Raw genomic sequence first — 11,673 nt, forward strand, 5'->3', positions numbered from 1 at the left:
CCAAGGACTCTTGTATTCAAGTCCTCTGAAGTACCTGAGCATTGCAGCTCTCGGCACTGAGGCATCTGACCTGGGAAAGATCTTCACACCTTCTAAGTGGCACAGACCTTGCTGAAAGCGGTGGAAGATGGCAGCAGTGAATTCCCATCGAGTAAGTAAGACCTCCGCTAGGGTAGCCATCTCCTGCGCCAGTTGGGTATTCCCTTTGCTGTTGCATTCTCAGCTCAGTATCCCATTTGGCAAAGACGCTGTGTCCCTCTGTATTTCTACACAAGAGGCTTGTGTAATCCTGAGGCCTGCCTGCCTGTTTCTCTGCCAGTATCCCCAGATAACCTCAATTAAATTTAGCAAAGGGGTAGATGCCTCAAGTGTACTGGATTTCCTACAAATCCAGTGAAAATTGGTGGCTGGGCAGAGAGGAGACAGACCAAAATCAATGGCCTCATCCAGGCAAAGAGAGGTAGAACGCATGGGATAGGAGTCTGGTTTGGTGGCAGTCCACGAGCCACTCAGCACACGTCCCAGCCAGCCCACCAGCACACAGGTAGTGCTGGGGTCTCTGGCCCAGTGATGGTATCAGTGGCAGTCAGATTTAGCAGGTTGGGCAGTTCAAGGGACTTTAGGAGCCCAGTTTTATTAGTTCTGCTGCTCAGAACAACATTTCCTAATTCTCTCAAAGAGGGGCACCTCACAGTGCCCAAAGGACAGTCCCTTTCAGTGTTCATATTTGACTTAAGTTCTTTGGATTGTTTTCATAATTACATTTTTAGTGGTTTTTCTTATTTTTTTATCTCATTTTTCTCCACTCACTCTGGGTTCAATTGCATCTGAACTGCTGCAGTTAAGAATCACTGGCTATTTAATGACTAACTTCATTTTAAGCAGCCACATTTTGCACAGCGTGTCCTTTGGATTTTGCCACATTCTAGATGGCTGCCAGCTGACTTTTGCCAGTTCAGTCACTTGTCTGTCACTCGTACAGATAAAGTAACTGTGGGTTTTGGGGGAAAGGGTGTATGAGTGCAGCAGGGTCCGTGATGGAAGAGTTTACCTCAGAGAAACTTAGGGTCTAAGGTCTTCCGTAGACCATGCACATCAAGCAAAGGGAATGCCATAGCTGTTTTTAAAGCCCTTGTTTTGAGTTAAAACTGTAGTGTTGGGCTAGATTTAATTCTCTTCTTGCTTCCTTTCTCCTGGCCCTGTTTCAGATCCATTAGAGACACAGCGATGACAGCTGCTGGTCCAGGCCTCCTGTGACAGCAAGGAACAGAGCCCACGCTGCACCCTGTCATCCCCACAAGCCCCCCAGTCCTGGCCAAGGTCGGACTGCTGCTGACTCACTTGCCTAGGTCAAATCAGTTGTGTCTGGCTATCACGCTACATTCACGCAAACAGGTAAGCAACAGGAAAGAAACCCTCACCAAGCACTCACTGCAAGGATCTCAAGCAAGTAGTGGGGACAAAATATTACCACAAAGGTTTGGCATTTCTCACTAAAATGGCCATAAGCTCAGTGGGTGCATGCAAGATAGTCTATGAGACAGGAGGCCGAGGCCCAGAGACTTCCTCATCATCCCCATTCATTAGTCACAATTCAAATTCAGAAGGAAGAAAATGAGAGAGGAGGAGGGTGAAGGGAACCACAGAGCTATTATCATGGCCTAAAGTGGCCCCTAGTGCTGAGAAAAATGGCAGCCCAGTAGGTATTCTATCAAGGATGTTGAGATGCAGATGCTGAGAGCTGGCTGAGCATTTCTACAAAGTAGAAAAGCCCTGAAACGTTCAGACGCCGCCGAGTCATGCACAAATTGCAGTCTGTCTGAGCTCCCTTCCCCGCTGTGCTCAGCAGCTCTATGGGCGACGTCTGCCAAGGACTCCAAACAGCCAGTGCTTTAGCTCAGCTCTTCTTCAGGGACAACCATGACTGAGGTGGCTCCAGTTCAACAAATACTTGAAAATAATAGTTTATTTGGGTCAGCTCCACAGTGTCCAAGGAAGACACTGAGTCTTCGTGTTTTCCTAGAAAGGATGGGGAATTTGTATAGCGTTATGTTGAGATGAATAGCTAATTTGTGATTCAACAGGTATTTTGTTATCTGCCCTTTGTGGCTGTCAGGTGACTGAACTAGTTTGACTCCTATACCAGGGGAAGCAGAGTCAGCAGGGGAAAAAAAAAAAAGCTACTGAGGAATCAAGGATACTTGACATACAGCACCCAGCAGGGTCAGAAGCCCACTGCTCTTGTGGTTATTACTATGCGTGGGAGAGGTCCTGGCTCCATTTCCAAGCCAGCTTCCTCCTTCCCCCTCTCATAGATTTTGCTTTTTGGCAGCTTTGTACAAAACCCAGGGAGAAAGGAGCTATTCTGGCAAGAGGCATGGAGGCAGTTTGGGGGGCTTCTGACAGGCTAAATCAGTGCTCTTGGAAACAAGACACAGAAATGAAGTGCGCCTTGTCTAACGCTTATAACGTGGCAGCAGTGGGAGCCTGGCCTCAAAGTGGGAGCCTCAGGCCTGCAAAGAGAGGTCTTTAGCCAGAGACCAACCATGTATTTTCCACCCCAGTTGGGCCCTGCTTTTTTGTCAGGATAAAGAGCACAGGAGCCAAAGAGGTTAGATTGTAAACCCTGCCTCAGGCACTTCTTCTGCCCTTTAGTTAAACTTCCCTTGTTTTGGAGAAGTGTCTGTTCTCCTTCCTCTAGCCACTCATCGATATTCTCCTCCTATCAGACCACTTCTCAGTCCCAGGGCCTGCAGTTTCTCTTGATGCACCATCTCTCTCTTCAGTCCTTTGGCCCATACTCGACCCTTTCACCTATCACCTTCCACTCTACCCACATTCAGGTAAAACAGTTTGACCAAACTAGTGCTAATTACTCCTCTACAACTGTGCTGCAAAGAACATAATTTCATAAGAGGCCATAAGGCTGATGATTAACATTTTATCAGCACTGCAACAGTCTCCCTTTGTCCCTGGGCCATGCACCATGCTGCTTATCTTCTGTCAGCCCTGACTCTATGAGTAGATTTAAGTCATCGAAGCATCTCAAACTAACTCATTTAAAAACAAAACAAAACACAAGAGGGAAGTAGTGAGGACTGCGTGAGAGACAAGGGGAGAGAGCAGCGAGGACAAGAAAAGAGCAGGAAAGAGGAATGGTCCTCCCCTCAGCAACAACAAGTTGCTTATCTGTTCAGCTACCAGTAGAACCAAAAATGGTCAGTCAGTGCCCTCTAAAGGTTGGCCCGGCAGGGCCTTGCTCCTCATGTATTCTCAGAGCACCCAGTATGGCCATGCGTGCTCTCAGCTGTAAACCAAAAGCACAGTGGGAGCCAAAGACACCTCAAAACGCACCTGAACTTGATAGTTCTTATGATACCTAACAATAGCTGTATCCTTCATCCCTAAAGCTCTTACAGGTAAGTCACCTGTGCAAGGAGAGGGTGGCAAACAAAACAGCCCCTTCTCATCAAGAGGCAGTGAAGTGGGAAAAGGTCCTGCTGTTCTTGCTGGCAGTTATTGATTGCCTGTAGGATCCCTCCGAAGCAACAGAAAAACTCTACTGTGATGCCAGTAACAGAGGAAGGAAAAACAGGGTCAGCTTTGGCTGGGAAGCCCATGTTGTGCTAAGGACCAAAGCGTGCTGGTTGAGTCCTTTAAAACCGGGAGCCAGGGTCTGATAATACAATAAATTTAGCTGTAATGTCCTAAAACTGGGTTAAAAGTGTGCCATGAGGCACTCACGGATGTAAACTCCTTCTTGCGGATCAAATTTGTTCAAAAAATTGTGATAGCTTAACTTCATACTGGCACTTTTTATGCTGAGTCTGTCATGTGTCTAGGCCAGGGTTTCTCAGCAGCATTCTGCCCAGTGCCATCAGCTTCCTTCAAATGCAAGGCCTTTACATCCTCTGTTTGCACTTTCTGGGTGCTTGCTGTATGCAGGTCTTCTCCAGCCTTGGGCCTCCCACCTCATGGCTGACTCCCACAGTAGGTGTTTGCCCAGGTCCTCCTGCCACCGCTATGACAGATTCAAATCACCCCCAAAAGCACAGGTGCAGCACAGAATTTGCTATGGCAGTGCAAGAAGGGAGCTTGGCGAGCAAACCTGCACAGTCCTGAGTGGGACGCAGCACCGCAGGGCAGGCACAGAGCAAGGTGAGGAGGCACCTGCAATTAGCTATGCCAGCACAAACTCAATAAGAGCTCATTCAAGTATGAGGAACCCTCATAATGAAGCCTCATAGGAAGGCCTTAGCACCACGAGCCACCTCATCAAACTGTGCGTGAGCAGCATCTCCATGCTCCCTGCACGCCTTCCTCACTAACACTGCCACCAAAGACCCACTCCTAGGGTAGCAACACCAGGCTGCAGCAGGCAGTGTGGTCATGAGCAGAGACACTAGTCCAGCACAGCCACCTTGGCAGCTACCCTGCCTTTCTCTGCCCTCTCCTAGGTTCACAGTGGCCTGCAAGTCATATGCAAGGTCAGTTTTGTCTTGCCTTTTGTCTTTCCTCTTTGGACTTTGCATTTTGTTTTCAATCAGCCCTTTCACTCTTCTTTGGCTCACCAGGTGAACTGAGATAATTAGGGGCTGCCGGGGCTTGCAGGGCCGCACTGGAGGAACTGCAGGCTGACATTTCAGGGCCAGCAGGGGGTCAGGCACTGGGTTAGAAGACGCCAGGCTAGTGATTCAAAGGCTGCAGGCCTAGGATAAAAATGGTTGAATGGCCTGGACTGAGACCTGTGAGAGAACTTCAGGGCAAAGCAGTATCCATGGAATAAGAAATACGGAAACATGTTGTGCATATGGATAGTCTCATGTTATAGTGAAAAACTATAAAGAACTTTACATAAAGAACTGAGCAAAGCATCGTTTGTGATTTGGCACTCCGTGTCCTCATGGCAAATGAGAGAACTGCAGCTGATGCAGTGAAGGTCCACGGTTTGTCGTCAGGCATCAGCCTCTCAGGCTACTACCATCAGCCCCACTGCAAAGGGAAGCTACACACAAAGACCCACAGCACAAAAGGACTGGCAGCCCATCACGCACATAGTGTGCATGTGGCAGAGCAATAGCAACACGCTCTGGAATAGCAAGTGGCAGACTCTGGCACAAAATTCACTGTCACATAAATGTGCTAATTCAGCAACGCCCATCTGAAACATGATACCTACTTGTGCCAGAACCCACTGCAGTCTGACCCACTTCCTGAGCCGGCACTGCAAGACCAGGATGCACAATTCCCAAAGCACACCAAAACCAAGTCTCTGCTAGGGGTGAAATAGCTGCCAAAAAAAAAAAAAAATCTGCACTTCCACTGTGAAGAACAAGGAACTTCAACAATTGGAACTTGAGTCAGACATTAGGAAAATCTTCTCCAGGCTAAGCAGAGTAAAGCACTGGAATAGACTGCCTCGGAGATTACCAAATTGCCATCCTTGGAGGATGTTTATGAACAGGCTTAAGAAATTTCGGTCAGAGGCAGATACAGTGATCTCGCGTGGGGAAAGGAGAATGGACTAGGACATCTATTAAGCTTCCCCGGTCCTACTTTTTTTGACTCTGTATCTTTAACAGATTACAAACTGTCATAACCTAGGGGGTTGTATAAAAACATGGTAATAAGTTTGTTCCCCCAAGGATGTAACACTTAACAGTTATTGTGAGGCACTTGGAGGACCCAGGAACAGCAGCAAAACACTCAAATGTCTTTGCTTAAGTTACTTGGTTGTTAAGGAGGAAATACTGTAGCTACTGGTGAAGGCATCACGAGTTAAGGAGTCAGGAAGAAGGCGTTAAACCTGGTTCTAGCTAAGCTAGTAAAGGATAAGTGGAGCTAGAAACACCGATCAGTTTTTCCTGATATCCTATTCCGGTGTTTTTTAAGTGAGGAAGGTGGAGTGTATCTAGTAGAGGAGGTCATGGGAACAGAACAGAGGATGTTGCTGAAAGGAGATGCCTGTTACAAGGCCAGGGATAGAGCAGCACTAAGATGGATATCAGGGAACGAAGGAGGAGTGAGAGACAAGAACCAGCAGGGATGCAGAGCAGCTGAGCCTGTCCTGCAGGTCACCCAGTGACACCTGGGCACATCCTCCTCCCGCTCATGCTGCCCCTCTCCTCCAAACAGAGCCTACTCAGCTTAGCTCCAGTCTAAGATCCAGTCCCAGATCCTGCTCTAGGACCTCTGCCTCTGTCCATCCGTCTTTCCAATCCTGAATATGTCTCCCAACACTTAACAGTTAAACAGTTCTCAGAGTGAGCAATGAGAGACAGTACATTCCTAAGGAGGTATGAGGGAGAACGTACTGCAGTATTGCTGACCAAACTCAGCAAGGTATATCCCCATTCCTTCAGCTGCGCTTTGTGTCGGTGGGGGAAAAAATCCCATTGCACAAACCTGTTACTTTGTTTGCTTCAGGTACATTATAACGTAATTAACCATTACCTGCCCCATGTCATGACTGCTCGAGAATGATGCTTCTTTCCCTGTACACTGCCAAAACGACTTATCCTTCAAAAGCTCAGTAAAGGAAACTGAAATACCGCTCCTCCTATAACTGAGAAATACACTTACTAAACAGCTCCTAAAATAGGGAAGCAAAATTGCCTTTGCCTGTAGCCCAAGAAGTTCCAAAATGTGCAGCTACGAGATCTTGAGAAGGTCTCTCCCCGCCCTGCTTTATGAACAAATTATTCAGAATGTTGGACTGGCACTGCTCAAAAAATATCTAGGACTGAAAAGTACATCTGGACTAAGTAGGCTACCAAAAGCAAAGAGCATTATCAACTAGGCACTTAGCTTAAAGAAATCGACACTCCCCTTTGAAAGGTACGGTTTTCCTTATCTTTTTGACACAGATCCTCAACCATTTAGCTTTCATAATGCAACTTTAGCATACGGCATTGCACTGCAGCTACATAGAAAAGGAAGAACCTGAAATGTGAAAGAGACCATGCAGCTTCTGATCTCAGCAACACACTATGCATATCTAAAAATTAAAACTTTCTTTTCTAAAGGAAGTATCAGCTATGCTATTAAAAAAAACTCAATAATAGCACTTTTCAGTTACAATTTAAAAATGCTTCCTGTGGCTAACTACAAGGCTGGATTGGTGTTGTTTCCAATAGTTTAGTGTAACCCATCATATCATCATCAGAAAGTCCTACTTCCTACGCAATGGAGAGGAAGTCTGTTGAAGTCTGAACACTTTTCAATAACTTCACTATTTCCACTATAGCCTAGAATTAAAAAAAAAAAATTGTAATTACAAATCAGAACACCGTGGCCACAAAGGAAAAGCTTGTATCTGCTTAGAGCCAGCAATTCTAACTCAGTTTTGCTGTAAGTTACAAAGGATCTTCATTTAAGTTTGGTAGGACTCTTTTACGAGTTTTTTGAACATATCTGTGTAGTTTAAAATAACTAATCAATTGCTGTTACTGAAAAATATTGCATAAACTTGAGTTATTTTCCCATTTAGTAGGTCTATTAATATTTAGCTGGAAGGAGGCAATGTAACCATCAGGTAAGCCTTATTATCTGGACTGTGAAATATTTCAAAGGTCTGTAATTAAGGAATTATCACCATTCATTCAATTCCTAGCTTACTTTGGCTTAGATTATTCAAACTGACAAAGCAAACACTGAATTATGTCTTCCAACTAAATCTCAAGTCTGTGGTGTAAAAAAAAAAAAAAGTTCCTGTTAAGAAGGCCAATTTCTAGGCCCAGTCGTGTAGGTTTAAACCTGAGTTTGTGCAATAAGCCCAAGTGATGACATGAGTGTACTACAGCAACTTTCATCAGCCATCACATAGAATTTGAAGGCAGTAGAGCTAATAGATGCCAGAAAGACCCAAAATCAACAGATCGGGTAACACTCAACATGAGCTCTTCTACCAGCTTTCCTTTCTCACCCTGAACCTCACTCAAGGCTCTGAACTCCCGTTCCAGATAGACAATTAGCAGAACTAAGCACATAAACATCTAAGTTCTTTATGGGATTTAATCTTAAGTGACTCACTAACAGAATTTGCCAGCAACACAATCTAGAGCTTAATTCAAATCTTGTGCCTCAACCACAAAACCATCCTTTCTTGTTGCCCTAAAACACTTAAGCCACATCTTAGCACCATCAATTAACTATACCTACCTCCTACTGTGCAGCTTTTCCCTTTCATAAATTAAACAAAATGTGAATTTCCAGATTAACATTTTGTGATAGAATTGGGGGAGAGAGGGGAGCAGCAAAACTTTTACTAACAGTCACATTCCTGCTTCAAGTCAAAGCAAGAGGAGAGTAATCTATGAGGACAAGACCAAAGGAAAGTATTACTTTACTTAAAGAAGAAATACTGGAAGTGTTTAATTAGAAAGCTGCAGTGCTTTTCAACAGCAGCTTGAGATTTGCAGTATATTCACCTAAGGTCAAAAATATTTTTTACTGCCCTAAAAACACTCAATGTTGCAAAACTTTGAAGTCATGTATTGCTTAGAGGCTAAGAGCAGGATCGCTGCATAGCCCATCTCTGCTGAACAAGACTTGTGCAATTTTTTTTTTTTGAAGGTTAGGCCAAAGTGAAATGCCCTGTTGTGCTCTGGGCATCCTCTTGCTAGTGGCCAAAGGGCTGACGACAGAAAGGGAGTGACCTGACCAACATGAAGGGGCAGGAATATGCCTAGGTGAGGAGGAACATGTAAGAACATGCATGTTGACATGCATGTCAACCACAGCAAAATGGGAAAGAAACAGCAGTATGAAAACAGGACAGCGTCGGGAAAGGATATGTGCTGAAGAACAGAACCCTTTAAGGAAGGGTGAGCAGAAACAGGACAGTATATCCTAGGGAGTATATTATAAACTAGTATTTACGAGGTTTTGATTTTTTTCATAGTAAAATCACAGTTCAAAGTTTAACAAATATAGCAAACCTTGCTAAGAGTGGAAGACGCTGTTGACTCCAGCTCTGCGTGTTACTCTTCTGACAAAAGTAACCATTGCTATAGCTGGGACAGCAGAAGAGGACATGCTCATTTGTCAGCTGCTTCAAAGCAAAGTCAGCCTCTTAGTTTAATATATTGGGGTGGAGGGAGGTTGACTGGACAGTGAGGTGGTTGAGAACTGGCTGGATGGCCGAGCTCAGAGGGTTGTGGTGAATGGCGCAGAGTCAAGTTGGAGGCCTGTAGCTGGTGGTGTCCCCCAGGGGTCACTCCTGGGTCCAGTCTTGTTCAACGTATTCATCAGTGACCTGGAGGAAGGGACAGAGTGCACCCTCAGCAAGTTTGCTGATGATACTAAACTGGGGGGAGAGGCTAACACACCAGAAGACTGTGCTGCCATTCAGAGGGACCTGGACAGGCTGGAGAGGAACCTCAGGAAGTTCAACAAAGGCAAGTGCAGGGTCCTGCACCTAGGCAGGAATAATCCCATGCACCAACCAGTACAGGCTGGGGGTTGACCTGCTGGAAAGCAGCTCTGCGGAAAAGGACCTGGGAGTGCTGGTGGACAACAAGTTAACCATGAGCCAGCAGTGTGGCCTTGTGGCCAAGAAGGCCAATGGTCTCCTGGGGTGCATTAGGCAGAGGGCTGCCAGCAGGTGGAGGGAGGTGATCCTGCCCCTCTCCTCAGCCCTGGGAAGGCCTCACCTGGAGTACTGTGTCTAATTCTGGGCTCCCCAAGTACAAGAGAGACATGGCACTCCTGCAGGAGAGTCCAGCGGAGGGCTACCAAGATGATTAGAGGGCTGGAGCACCTCTCCTATGAAGAAAGGCTGAGGAAGCTGGGCCTGTTCAGCCTGGAGAAGAGAAGACTGAGAGGCGATCTCATCAACGTGTACAAGTATCTGAAGGGGGAGTGTCAAGAGGATGAGGCCAGCCTCTTCTCCGTGGTGCCCAGTGACAGGACAAGAGGCAACGGGCACAAACTGAACCACAGGAAGTTTCACCTAAACCTGAGAAAAAACTTCTTCCCTGTGAGGGTGACAGAGCATTGGAACAGGTTGCCCAGAGAGGTAGTGGAGTCTCCTTCCCTGGAGATATTCAGAACCCGTCTGGATGTGATCCTGGGCAATATGCTCTAGAGGACCCTGCTTGAGCAGGGAGGTTGGACTAGATGATCTCCAGAGGTCCCTTCCAACCTAAACGATTCTGTGATTCTGTGAATTAAGATGTCATACTTTGCTGTGAAGCCGATGGGGAGATGCCAGTTCTTCTGTGGGTTTGCTGACCTCCAGCAAGAGGAAGTAAAATTGTAGCAGCTGCTGAATGCAAATGGCATCCTTTACATGTGACAGCAAAATTACAAAAGAACTCACTGCCACATCTCTGTTTGAGACTGAAGATGACAAATGTTGGTGAAAGAGAAATAAAACAAGATATCAAATTGTGGACCATACTTCCTCTTTCATTGAAACAATGTAAAAACAAATAGAAGAAAAACTGTATTAAACGTAAAGAGATCTCCAAGACTTCTGCAAATCTATTTGTGCTAATTTATTTAGAAAGAAAGAAAGAAGCATACTTTCTCAATTTGTTGTGAAAATCTGAAACCATATTTAATTAGTTAATGATATAGAATAGTATAGAATTCTTAGAGATTAAAAAAATACTTTATTTTTTCCAAAATGTTTTTTTAGGACTGGAGAAGCTAGCTAAGAATAAAACAGTACAACTGTCACAATTTTTCTGAAGTCTACAGTATGGCTTCTTCTCTCAAAAATTATTTCTTTATACGCCACAAGCCCTGACACTCATTTGACAAGCTTCTAACACATTATTGCTTTGTATCACCCCTCCCCACCAAATAGAGCAGCATAACGGCAGATGCCTTAGATATACATTAATATAAGAAAAAAAGGCTAAGCTTAAATATTCCCTGATACTACCCAATCTACAATCAAAATTTAAACATTTCAACACAAAATGCAGCAACCAAGTACATTTACATTACAGAACAACCAGAACAGACTCTAGATGCTGTTTGCATTAGAGCAGCTTTAACGGTCTTAACAACCCTTCTAATAGAGATGCAGCTTCAAAATGTTCTCTAGTGTTTTGTTGTTTCTTGAGAAAAAAAAATCGAAAAAGAGATATTTCTGGTTCACACAACTGCCACTGCTCCAGGCTGTGGAAGCTAATGAAAGGTATGTAAAGATTATGAATATTGAGGTAAGCATGTCAAATCTGTTATCTGAGGTTACCCCCCCCCCAAAAAAATCAAAATCAGCCAAAAAAAAAAAAAAAGAGTTCTTTAGTATGAAGCAGGGGATTCTACATCTGAAGGTAAAAGCTCTGACTTCTAAGATACGGCTACGGCCGGCTACGGCCGCTGCCAGAAAGCCGTCGGAAGGGCTGAGCCCCTTCGTTTCGGGGGATTACTTCGAAGAGCGGCGGGTTCCTCCGGCGCAGGGGCCGGGCAAGAGCCCCGGCAGGCCCCCACAGCCCTCCCAGCTACCCGCGGCTCCGGGAAGGAGCAGAGCCGCTCCCGCCCACCGAGCCGCCGCGCCGCGCCGCGCCGCGCCGTGCCCGGCCGAGGGCGGCCGCCGCTCGCCGTTACACCGCAGCCCGCGACGGCGCCAGCGCGGCCCGGCCCGGCTGGGCGGCAGCTCCCGCTCCCGGGGGCGCGGCGAGGCGCCCGCTCCGCCCCCCGCGCGCGACGCCTCAGCCG

This window comes from Struthio camelus, chromosome 2 (genome assembly GCF_040807025.1).
Source record: "Struthio camelus isolate bStrCam1 chromosome 2, bStrCam1.hap1, whole genome shotgun sequence".
Classification (NCBI taxonomy): domain Eukaryota; kingdom Metazoa; phylum Chordata; class Aves; order Struthioniformes; family Struthionidae; genus Struthio; species Struthio camelus.